The 12001-nt window shown below is 40.4% G+C and overlaps 1 protein-coding gene and 2 non-coding genes across 3 annotated transcripts in view; 1 reads left to right on the forward strand and 2 right to left on the reverse strand.

Annotated features, from left to right (window-relative positions):
• LOC136875658 (centrosomal protein of 89 kDa) overlaps positions 1 to 12001 on the forward strand; it is a 162490-nt gene that overhangs the window by 20726 nt on the left and 129763 nt on the right. The gene's annotated exons all lie outside the window — the stretch shown is intronic.
• Positions 3265 to 3338, reverse strand: TRNAL-CAA (transfer RNA leucine (anticodon CAA)). Its single transcript has one exon. It is a non-coding gene; the product is annotated as a tRNA-Leu (tRNA).
• Positions 3562 to 3635, reverse strand: TRNAL-CAA (transfer RNA leucine (anticodon CAA)). The gene has a single exon. It is a non-coding gene; the product is annotated as a tRNA-Leu (tRNA).

Consider the following 12001-nt stretch of genomic DNA (forward strand, 5'->3'; position numbering starts at 1 on the left):
TTCTGATCCCAGAGCAAGCCGGATTTCAAAAAGGGGAAATTTGCACATCACAAATCCTGTAGATCACTTTGAGAATCATAACATCAAACTGTTGAATAAAGTCTGCAAGATGACTTTCAAGTTGATTGAAATGTCTTCTTCTGAACCAAAGGTTCTTTGTAGATTTCGAAGGTCAGCAGAGCCGTTGGAGGAATGAAAGAAAGGGGCAACCCAGGGGAGTGCTCTGGCCCCTATGCTCTTCAAACCAATGACCAGCACATGGTAGATCGTACCAAAAGCTTCATATGTGCAACTGACCATGCTGTTGCCACTCAGGCAGCAGTTTTAGAGTGTAGAAGGAAAACTCACTGAAGCATTGGCCAAACTCAGCCTATACTACAGAGAAAACCAACTGAAACATAATCCTTCAAAATGCTAGTCTGTGCTTCCATCTAAAGAACAGGCAGGCAAAAGGAAAATTACAAGTAACCGGGGAGGGCACCATTTTGGACCGCTGTCCAACGCCCAAACATTTAGGGGGTAACTCTGGACCATGTTCTCACATAAAAAAAAACATTGTGTAGACCAGAGGTGCTCACACTGGGCATTCCTCCCCGTGGGCGCCCAGCACTGTAATTGGACGGGCTAGCAGGTGATGAGCGTGTGCTATTCAACCACAGTGATGTAGCTACGTCACAGGTCACGAAGGTTGGGCGAAGTTCTCCCAGTCATTGTCAATCACTGCTGCGATACACAAGTATGAAGTGGCGGCAGAAAATAATGAAAGAAAGTGGGCAGAAATCCACGTCATTTTCATTTTACGTTGTAAGAAATAAGTTATTTATGTTCATTGCAGTTTATGTATTTTGACTACAAACAAGAGTTAGGCCAGGCCTACAGCCTCAAATATTTTTATAATGTACGTAATGAATTACAGTTTTTACTATTACATTTTAAGGGGTGCTTTAGAAACAGTTCTAATAAAATACGGAGTTGAGGGGGATAAGCTGTGGCTTGTGATTATTTGGGTTTAAATTATCTGAAAAACTTACCAACAATCCGATCATGCTTACTGGAAATAAAATCAGCGAAGTTATTTATTTGAAGGCATACCGTATATCTATCTGGTAGATATACAGGGTAATTCAAAATGATGGACCTGATTTCATAAATTTATTCTATGAAATCTAAAGAACTTATCATACTGTGAGATATGCGCAAAGAAAGGCAAGATTTCATCCCACGTGGTTTCATTTTCAACCCTTTCCATACCAGGTATGGAAGAGACCCACCTACTGGAAAAGCTGTTTTTGCGTGGTATACAAAATTCAGAGACACGGGCTGCATCTGTAAGCGAAAATCGGCTGGCCGTCCTTCGACCAGGGAAGAGACAGTGGAACGTGTTCGCGCCAGTTTTGTGTGGAGTCCGCAGAAGTCCACGTACCGGGCATTGAGGCAACTTGAACTTCCACAGGCAACTGTTTGGCGCATTCTTCGGAAACGTTTACGAATGAAACCCTACCACTTGCAACTGGTGCAGGCCTTAAAAGACACTGATTATGCTGCTCGAGGGTCCTTCTGTGCTGATTTTCTCGCATTAATGTAATAGGATGGGTTTCCGAAAGGGTAATTTTCAGTGATGAAGCGACTTTTCACCTTTCCTGGACTGTGAAAAGACACAACATAAGGATCTGGGGAATTTCTAATCTCCATCAAGTTGTGGAACACCAACGCAATTCTCCCAAGGTGAATGTGTTTTGTGCCATTTCCCATGAGAAGCTTTATGGACCTTTTTTCTTCATTGAACCTCCTGTGACAGGAAATGTTTTTCTTGATATGCTGCGACAATGGCTCCTGCCACAGCTCGAAGAGGATAGTGCAGATTTCATCCTTTAACTGGATGGTGCCCCTCCGCATTACCATGGCAACGTTCGGAACCATCTCAACGAGACTTTGACACAACCCTGGATAGGTCATGCATCTTAGGAGGATCGAACTCTCATTTGTTGGCCACCGTGTTCTCCCCGACTTAACCCCATGTGATTTTTCTTGTGGGATTTCGTAAAGGATCATGTTCACTAACATTGGACGACCTTCCTGCCCGCATCACAGCAGCCATTGCAGAGATTGGCCGCGACACACTACACAAGGTTTGGCAGGAGATAGACTATCGGCTTGATATATGTCGTGTTACGCGAGGTGCTCACATGAACACTTGTGATATCACTGAAAAAACTTTGAGAGTTTACCGTTCTTAGCACAGGTCTCGCATTACGATATGTTTATTAGATTTCATAGAATAAATTTATGAAATCGGGTCCATTTTGAATTGCCCTGTATTTCCATTATTGTTGTACTTTAATCTTGTATAGTAAATATCTGTGTCTTCACTTGTGATGAAACTCCCTCTCACCATTTAGAGGCTAGCTATTATCACTGGATGCCAGTTAAATTTTAAATACTATTTTCAGAAATCCGATGAACAGGGAAAGTCACACAACACTACAACACTGTGCAAAATCATTGTTGCATTATGTAATTATATGTAATTATTGCTTAATGAATAACAGGAATTTTACATTTTTCAAAATGGAAATACTATCCGAAACCGACTTTCAACCTATTAAGTCGTGTTACGTACATTTAGTACATATTGAAGAGATGTTAAGTACAGAACAAAAATGGCCAACCAGACACCAGTGGGATCCGAACCCACAACCTCCCGATTTCGCATCGGTTGCTCTACCAATTGAGCTATGGTGGCCTAGGCCATCTTTGTTCTGTTGGAAAGGATCTGAGCTACAGGTCTGGTACTACTACCATCACACTGTAGAGTGTGTTTAAGTTGCCCGTTGAGGGCCAAGTCAATGAATATTGAATTTTCACGACCGCATTGTAACCGAAACCGACTTTCAACCTATTAGGTCGTGTTACGTACATTTAGTACGTATTGAAGAGATGTTAAGTACAGAACAAACATGGCCAACCAGACACCAGTGGGATCCGAACCCACAACCTCCAGATTTTGCGTCGGTTGCTCTACCAATTGAGCTATGGTGGCCTAGGCCATCTTTGTTCTGTTGGAAAGGATCTGAGCTACAGGTCCGGTACTACTACCATCACACTGTAGAGTGCGTTTAAGTTGCCCGTTGAGGGCCAAGTCAATGAATATTGAATTTTCACGACCGCATTGTAACCGAAACCGACTTTCAACCTATTAGGTCGTGTTACGTACATTTAGTACGTATTGAAGAGATGTTAAGTACAGAACAAAAATGGCCAACCAGACACCAGTGGGATCCGAACCCACAACCTCCCGATTTTGCGTCGGTTGCTCTACCAATTGAGCTATGGTGGCCTAGGCCATCTTTGTTCTGTTGGAAAGGATCTGAGCTACAGGTCCGGTACTACTACCATCACACTGTAGAGTGCGTTTAAGTTGCCCGTTGAGGGCCAAGTCAATGAATATTGAATTTTCACGACCGCATTGTAACCGAAACCGACTTTCAACCTATTAGGTCGTGTTACGTACATTTAGTACGTATTGAAGAGATGTTAAGTGCAGAACAAAAATGGCCAACCAGACACCAGTGGGATCCGAACCCACAACCTCCCGATTTTGCGTCGGTTGCTCTACCAATTGAGCTATGGTGGCCTAGGCCATCTTTGTTCTGTTGGAAAGGATCTGAGCTACAGGTCTGGTACTACTACCATCACGCGAAATCGGGAGGTTGTGGGTTCGGATCCCACTGGTGTCTGGTTGGCCATTTTTGTTCTGTACTTAACATCTCTTCAATACGTACTAAATGTACGTAACACGACCTAATAGGTTGAAAGTCGGTTTCGGTTACAATGCGGTCGTGAAAATTCAATATTCATTGGAAATACTATCATTCCCATCCAAGGAATTGTAAATCATAGCTTGTACGCTTAAACCCTCTACCTCTGTAGATTGCAACACAAAAATTATAACCTGTCAGTTTTCTTTGAATGAATAAATATAAATAAAACAGTATGTTTATATTGAGCACAATATAAATCAAACTGGAATATCTTGAAAAGGTCGGGTTTTTTTGTTGTGATTATAGAACTAAACCAAACCCCATGGCACTACAGCCCTTGAAGGGCCTTGGCCTACCAAGCGACCTCAACTCAGCCCGAAGGACTGCAGATTACAAGGTGTCGTGTGATCAGCACGACAATTCCTCCCGGCCGTTATTCTTGGCTTTCTAGAGCGGGGCCGCTATCTCACTGTCAGATAGCTCCTCACTTCTAATCACGTAGGCTGAGTGGACCTTGAACCAGCCCTCAGATGCAGGTAAAAATCCCTGACCTGGCCGGGAATCGAACCCGGGGCCTCCGGGTAAGAGTCAGGCATGCTACCCCTACGCCACGGGTAAATAATGTACCCCTATCAACACTTTGCTGAGTAGTGGAGGAGAGCTTCGTAATCACAATCAAACGTCAGTGTTCCCTCGCTTCCCTTCAAAGTGTGTTCGCTCTCTCGCTTCACTGTGACGTATGCTTGCTATGTAAACTGCCTGCATATACATCAGGCCAGTCCAGCTGTACTGGGCTAGCCTCAACGGGCGCCTAACTGAGCACCTCTGGTGTGGACATAATAATAAGGTACCTGCAAGGAACTGCATTCTTCATAAACTATCTGGTACCAGCTGGGAGACACAAGCTCAGATGATAAGAACTACTGCTTTAGCACTGAGCTACTCTGCAGCAGAATATGGTAGATCCAAGACCAACATTAAGAAGTAGGGTTCCTTTGCAAGTTGACCCTCTGTGTATGCCGAAAAGAACAAGTCTTGGCTCATCTCCTCAGTTCCAGCTCATGCCCTCTCCAGTGCACTATGGAAGACCTAGTGAAGGCCATACACGACAGCTGAGACCATGTTAAATTCTGGTCCGTTGTGATTTAAGAGAATGTTTGTATTTTTTTTTAAGCGACCTCTACAATTTTATATATATCCATTTGTGTATATTGCTTTATTATTTAAGATTAATGAGGAAGTTATCTTTACATTAATTTGTACATAATACCATGTTGCTCCTGATATGAGTTAATAAATAAACAAAAAAAACTCAGTTTGCCAATAAACAATGGAACGGTCAATGCTGGGGGTCATCTTACGAGACTGAATCCAGAATGAGGAGATTAGGAGGACAGAACTCACAGATGTGGTGGAGCAAGTGGCAAGGCTCAAGTAACAGTTGGTGGGCTATTTATTGAGAAGTAACCTCAAGTGATCCAAAGTTCTGGTACCATGGATATTCCAAGAGTCAAGGAGAAGTGTCAATTGACCACAGACAAGATGGCATTATAACATCCAATGTCATGCTGAGAGGAAATGGATACATACTGTTCAGCAGAGAATGGTATAGGAGAAATGTGGAAGAGGCCTATGTTCAGCAGTGGATATTTTCAGGCTAAAGAAGCATCAGATTATCAAACACCAGTGATCTTTTTTCATGCTACGTTGTACAGTAGAGTGCCAAATGGATATTTTTTCACCCAAATGTGACTGCCTGTGCCAGGATTTCACTTACAGTCTTGGGGTCTGGAGGCCAATACACTACCACTGATCCACAGGAGTTAGTAATGTAGTTATATTGCTATAAACACTAGGTATACTTGCTGTAAAGGAATAAATTGAGTCATGGATTTGTAAAATTAGCATGGAATTTGGATAAGCTTTGGGTAGGTCTAATTAGATAAAAATTATCACAGACAAGGCTATAATAAATCAGTCTTTCTAGGTGCACAGGTATCCATTGTTTACACGATTGATAGGTCCTGTGAAATGATTGCATACACTAGATCACTTCAAATGAGTTGAATTTAGTATGGGTAAGATAAGGATAGGGTTTTCTTTTTCAGAAGGGTAAAGAAATGTAAACTGATGAACGAAGTACACAAGTACACTGGCGGCAAACAAAATCCTAACACCAAGATTGTAATTTAAGCTAAGCAATTGAAGGGTGATGGCTAAAAACAATCATAGTCCAGTTTTGGTTAAAAATGAGTGTGCAGTGCTATCTTTTAGCTTAATTCAGACAGAATACATATATGATTCTGTTCAGCTCAGTAAGTTCATAGTCACCCAGTTATTGAAGAGAAAAGGTATTAGGTAACTAGTAATAGTGATCAAGGTCTGTGCTCTTGAGCAACAATCGATCAGGGTCCATATACCTCACCTCGCCTTGCCTGACCACTTCACCATTACAGCTGTTCACTTCACACAGAACATAACCTACCTACATCAAGCAAAGTACATAGTTCACAAGAAGAACTGTTTCGATAGTGTGAAAGTTGTTTTCCCAGTATGCGGACATTCGTATATGGAGGGTGCTAAAGATGAGCCTTGTTAACATAAAGTCTTATACTGAGATACCATATGACTGGAGGGATGTGCTTAGAAGCAGTAGAATGAAACCTGTGCCTCTCAAAGTAGTAAACGGTGGTACTGAAGTCAACATTCATAGCTGGACATAGTTTTTGTCATAGTTGTACAAACCAAAATACCCTATGCAAACAAGACCAATCAGAACTTTGAAAATTGACAAATATCAGCTGAAGTTTATTTTACATAACTGTACTTATTTTGAAAGTTACAGTAAAGCTGTTGTAGTTCCAAAGAAGAAGTCAAAGAAAAAGAAAACTGTGGGCCCCACAAAACTAAAAAGGATGTACAATGGGCCATTGTCTATAAAATCTGCAAAGTTGAAGGACTTATTACACCTAAAACAAATGTTGGTTAACTCCAATGCTCAGACGTTCTATAAGCATTAATTCCAGACAATATTCCGAACGAAGATGAAAATGATATTGAGTTTGCAGACGATCTTGCTGTAGATGATGGTGCCTAACTGGCAAGAAAGATCAGCGTCCTGTATTTGCCCTTATAAAAATTGTGTTTTTTATTTCACTGTAATACATCATGTGAAGGATACAGAGGAAAAAACAGGTAAGTAACTTTTTTCATGAAACCCAGGAAACAGTTTTTTTAATTTGAAAATGTAATAAGTGCTTCTAAAACAAAGTAATTATTGGAAGCAAAGTGAAATATTGAAGTCTCAGGTACAGTGAACCAAGTAGATGGGTGCTTAGTGCCCTGAAAGTCAAGAGTATCAAACAAAACCAAAAATTTCACTCGTACACCAATTTTTTTCAGGGAAAAACCAGGTAACTCACCTGAAACAGAAAGAAAACCAGGCATGTCAGCCCCTATAAATTTGTGTGTAACACTGTAAGACAATATAATTACTATTATTTTAATGGAATTCAATAATAATAATAATAATAATAATAAAGCCATGGTAACTCACAGTTTATCATTCATGTGCCAATCACTGGAAGAACTTCACTGTTGGCTGACTACAATATTTCATGAGGCTCATTACATCTTAGTACTTAGCTTTGGAAATACGAAGAGGACCTGAGGGCAATTGAGAGACTCATTACACATTTTCCACACAACTAATTTTAAAGTGAAATTTAAAGGAGATAATTAGATAAATAAATAGGCCAAAGAAGGTAGCTCGAATTCTCCATCCTTCTGTGTTGAAACACCTTTGACAGCCTTTTTTATGATGCTGGATTCGAATGAGCCATTATAAGAAGCTCGCCAGTGCAGTAGTCGAGGGTGGTTGGATGAAGCCACAAGTTCCTTGACGGTTTGGGTCTGAAACGGACATTTAAGTACATATTTCTGATCTAAAAATCTTTGCAAGCAAATAGCATTTCCTTGCAGACACCACAATGAAAGGCGATAGTTTCAATCTTGAGTTTTCAGTCATGCTTATGAACTCGTTTGGAGTGTCCATCCTTTGTTTCATACTCCACAGCCCAATGTCCTTATCAGATTCCATGTATGATTGTCCTCGTTCTGGAAATGTGATCTTCAAGATTGTTAAGCCGTGGATTAGATTATCAACAACATAGTGCATGAAGCGAAAAATGAAATTCTTGTTTTGCCCTCCAGCAGAGTCACAAAATACTTGAAGCTTTTCAACTTCATCATCAAGGCAGTTCATAATGAAATGAAAAAGAAAGGAGGCAACCTCGTTGGGCCCTTTCTTCCCAATACCCTTATGGTACACACAGAAAACCGACTTCCCAGTAGAGAGAATGTGGACGTTGAATGAATACATTGATAGCTGACGCTTGTAATATACGTCGTTAGTACTTATGTTTGGTATTGGAATATTTTTGGCTAAATCCATACAAATTGCTTCCATCTTCTTTGATTTCATACATTTGTGTTTTGCATCTCTTTTACGTTGGTAGAATGATTCAGCCTTCTTTTTGTGAAGAACATTCGAGGTTGTCAGCTCTTTAATTTCTTTATCCTCTTCTGGGGACAGTGCTTTTAGTTTGGCTGAAAATTCGTCACAACAAGTCACTACGTGGGTATCCAAATGATATGTTGAAATCCTCGTTCATAATGCACCTTTAGGTTTCAAAGGATACATGAACTGCAGAATTCATTTCTTTAAACATCAGAAACATCTTCTTCACATTCAACTCTTCAGGCAAATATTTCTTTTTGGATTCCTTTAAGTTAGAAAGTATTGGAATAATAACTTGCACTAATAAACAGAATGCAAAAAACACAGTCGTCTCACAAGAGTTACAATGAGATACTCGCGGAATATTTCAGCGATCACACTGCTCTCTTGGGAGGCAGATGACTTGCCTGGTTTTTTTCCGGTAACAGTTGAGTTACCTGCTTCTTTTCCTGTACGCCAAATCTTTGAAGGTAAATAAACCCATGACTAACCTGTTTCTTTGCCTGTTTCATATGTCTAACAGATAGTCCTTCCCATGGAGAATCTAATGGCACCTCAAACTAAATTTCGATTGACTTACCTGGTTTTTACCCTGTACACTTCATGTGCAATAAAATAAGTTACTATATTTAATGAGTTAATTATACATTTTATCTCACCAATTTATAGTCAGATCTTGAAACAATTAAAATTGAAATTTTAGACAATTAGCAAAATGTGACTTTGATAGTTTTTAGCATCACCAATTGTCTAGGTAACATATTTATTTGATTAAAGTTTCCAGGTAACAGGTTAAAGTATGCACAAGAAGACGTGACATTTATTTTCTTAATGGAAGTTTTATTCACCACCTAATCAATATATATTTTTTTTTTTACGAGGACTAATTTCGACCAATGTAAATGGTCATCATCAGCAATTCATAGTTGTCTTTTTATGAGCATCAACGGACAGTGATAGATTAATGTCATTTTTAATGTACAAGTCTTCATCAAGGTAAAACATCCTTTCATATGGACCATACTGAATACTTTAATTGTGTATATATGTGTGTGTTTTTGTGACCATGTTTGTGGTCAAGGCTTTTTAAGATTCAGTAGTATTTGACATTTGTATTAAGGCATTCAATTTTAATGACACTGTGTCCTTTAAACTATCTTCCTATGAGTAGCTGAAGATGGCCACTTACATCGGCCGAAACTGGTCCTAGTAAAAAAAAATTGTATTGATTAGGTGGCCAATAAAACTTTCATTAAGAAAATAAGTCATATCCATCAATATGAGCCTAATAATAAAATTCATTGCTTATAAGACATGACATGAGGGTACATTAATAACCACTGTTGTCGCCACAATTTTGAATGCAAGCATGCAAAATGAATTGGGTTGTACAAGTGCCATATGTCATTTTATGGGATGGAGTTCCATGTCTGTTGCACTTGGACAGTAAAATCAGCAATGGTTAATGCTGGTCTTGGACGACTCTGGATTTGTCGTCCCATAATGTCCCATACATGTTAATTGGGGTAAAGGTCTGGTGATCTTGCAGGCCAAGGCAACTGATTGGCACTCTGTAGAGCATGTTGGGAGACAGCAGCGGTTGGAAAACACCTCCTTGAATACTGAGTATGAATGGCAGCGCAACTGGTTCAATCAAGAGTTTGACGTACCAATCCGCTGTCAAAGTTCTTGGGATAACGGCGAGAGTGTCAAAGGAAATCGCTCCCCAGACCATAACTCCTGGTGTAGGTCCAATATGTCGATGTTGCAGACAGCTTGGTTGTAAGTACGCACCTGGCCTCCTCCTTACCAACAACCTACAGCCAGCAATGGCACGAAGACAGAAACGGCTCTCATCTGAGAACACAACAGATCTCCACTCCACTGTCCAGTGAACTTGACACCACTGAAGTCGCAGATGTCAGTGATTCAAAGTTAGTGGCATGAATGCTACACGACGTCTGGCTTGGAGCTGTCCCTCGAGTAATTGATTTGTCACAGCTGACTGTGTCACTCTAGTGCCTACTGAGGTTCTAATGGCTGCTGCAGATGCAGCACAATCCACCACAGCAATGCAGCAAATACGGCTGTCTCCCCTCTCTGTAGTGGCCCGTGTGCAGTCGGACCTCTGTCTTCCTGAAATGGTGCCTTCCCATGACAGTTGTTGCCAATACCGATGCTCTGTGGACATATCCCTGCCAAGTCTTTCTGCAATATTGCGGAAAGAACATCCACCTCCTCGTAAACCGTTTACACGACTTCGTTCAAACTCAATGAGCTGCTGTTACTGCCTCCTTCTTCTTCTTAAAGGCACGTTTGGCTCGCACCTACCTCACTTCAACACTGGATGATGACACACTCACAAAGTGTGCAGTGTGTATTTAAAGCAAACTTGCTTTGCAAGGTCACAGTCATGCTACTAGCACCACTCTTCTTTGACTAACATGAAAATTTGAATAGGGGTCATCGTTTACATGTGCAAACATGCCTCCGGAATTTTGTTCACCTAGCATAACTCCGTGGTGGTGGAATTTCATTTTTCGCCAGTGTATTAATGTACAAATGAATAGGCAGAAAGGAAGATACATTATGCTATGAGGTTATGTGAACTTTGCAAAAATAGCGTTCACTTACCTTTATAAATGACTAGCTGATGTACCCGTGCTTCGCTACGGAATTCTACATTGTATACAGAATTCTAGGTTAGGTAGTATACGCATTGTGAGCAAGATTGTATTAAATTGCATAGCTCTTAACGTTACCCTAGAAACTGAGTTAGGGAATTTTCATTGTAATGGTTGGCCCGCTTGCCTACCATCAGTCACAATCAGATTCGGGAGTTTTCATTATAATGGTAGACACTCACTCCCCACCTGCATTTTTACATCCTCAAAAAGACTGTCTTAGTGGTTTTCCCAACTGAAATGAAGATACATCATTACAATGACATCAGTAGAAATGGCGCGATTAAAAGCAATGCTTTCATATGAAATTCTTGATCAAATGAAAAACCACACATTTTCTCACTTTTAACGAACAGGACGACACTGCCGATCTAACAGTCCGAAGTTCCAGAGCTGGAATGATCAAATCCGCAGACAGCCCTGATCCGTGAACACTCTTTGTCATTTTTCAGAGGGGAGGGCGTCGAATAGTGGAGACTCCCAGGGCAAAAACTATACCCTTTTACTAATCTGTTTCCTAGGAGTAACCGATAAGTCAGAAAATCTTAATTCACTACACTGGTGGCAGAAAAATCTATCTGACTTGGAGGCAAATTTTTCCTCAAGCCAGAGGAGAAACCCTCTCTTCACTGCTAATTTGGAATAAAATGAATGTAGAATTTAATAAAAGTGAAGAGGAAGAAGGTTTTCTTAAGAAAAGGCTCTTTTTCAGGGTTGAATTTTGAGTTATTTAGTGAATTGTGGTGCTATAATTTGGAATAAGCCTAAATTATTATTCTAGACCAGGCCATACTACTACTACTAAGTGAGCCTCTCACGTAAGTAGGCACACTGCTCATTCAAAACAGCGCGTCAGAGTAGGGATCGAATAGATGGAATACTATGATGAACCACTGTGTTATGTACCAGCTGTATTAGAAAATATATGAACCAGAGGAATGGCATGCTAAAGAAGAAAGTGTTCTAACTCCCCAGCTATTTCCCGCCAATATTCAGTCAGACTGTTATACTCGGTATGCAGCAGTAATCCCATCTAC

Source organism: Anabrus simplex, chromosome 6 (genome assembly GCF_040414725.1).
Source record: "Anabrus simplex isolate iqAnaSimp1 chromosome 6, ASM4041472v1, whole genome shotgun sequence".
In the NCBI taxonomy this organism is placed as follows: Eukaryota; Metazoa; Arthropoda; class Insecta; order Orthoptera; family Tettigoniidae; genus Anabrus; species Anabrus simplex.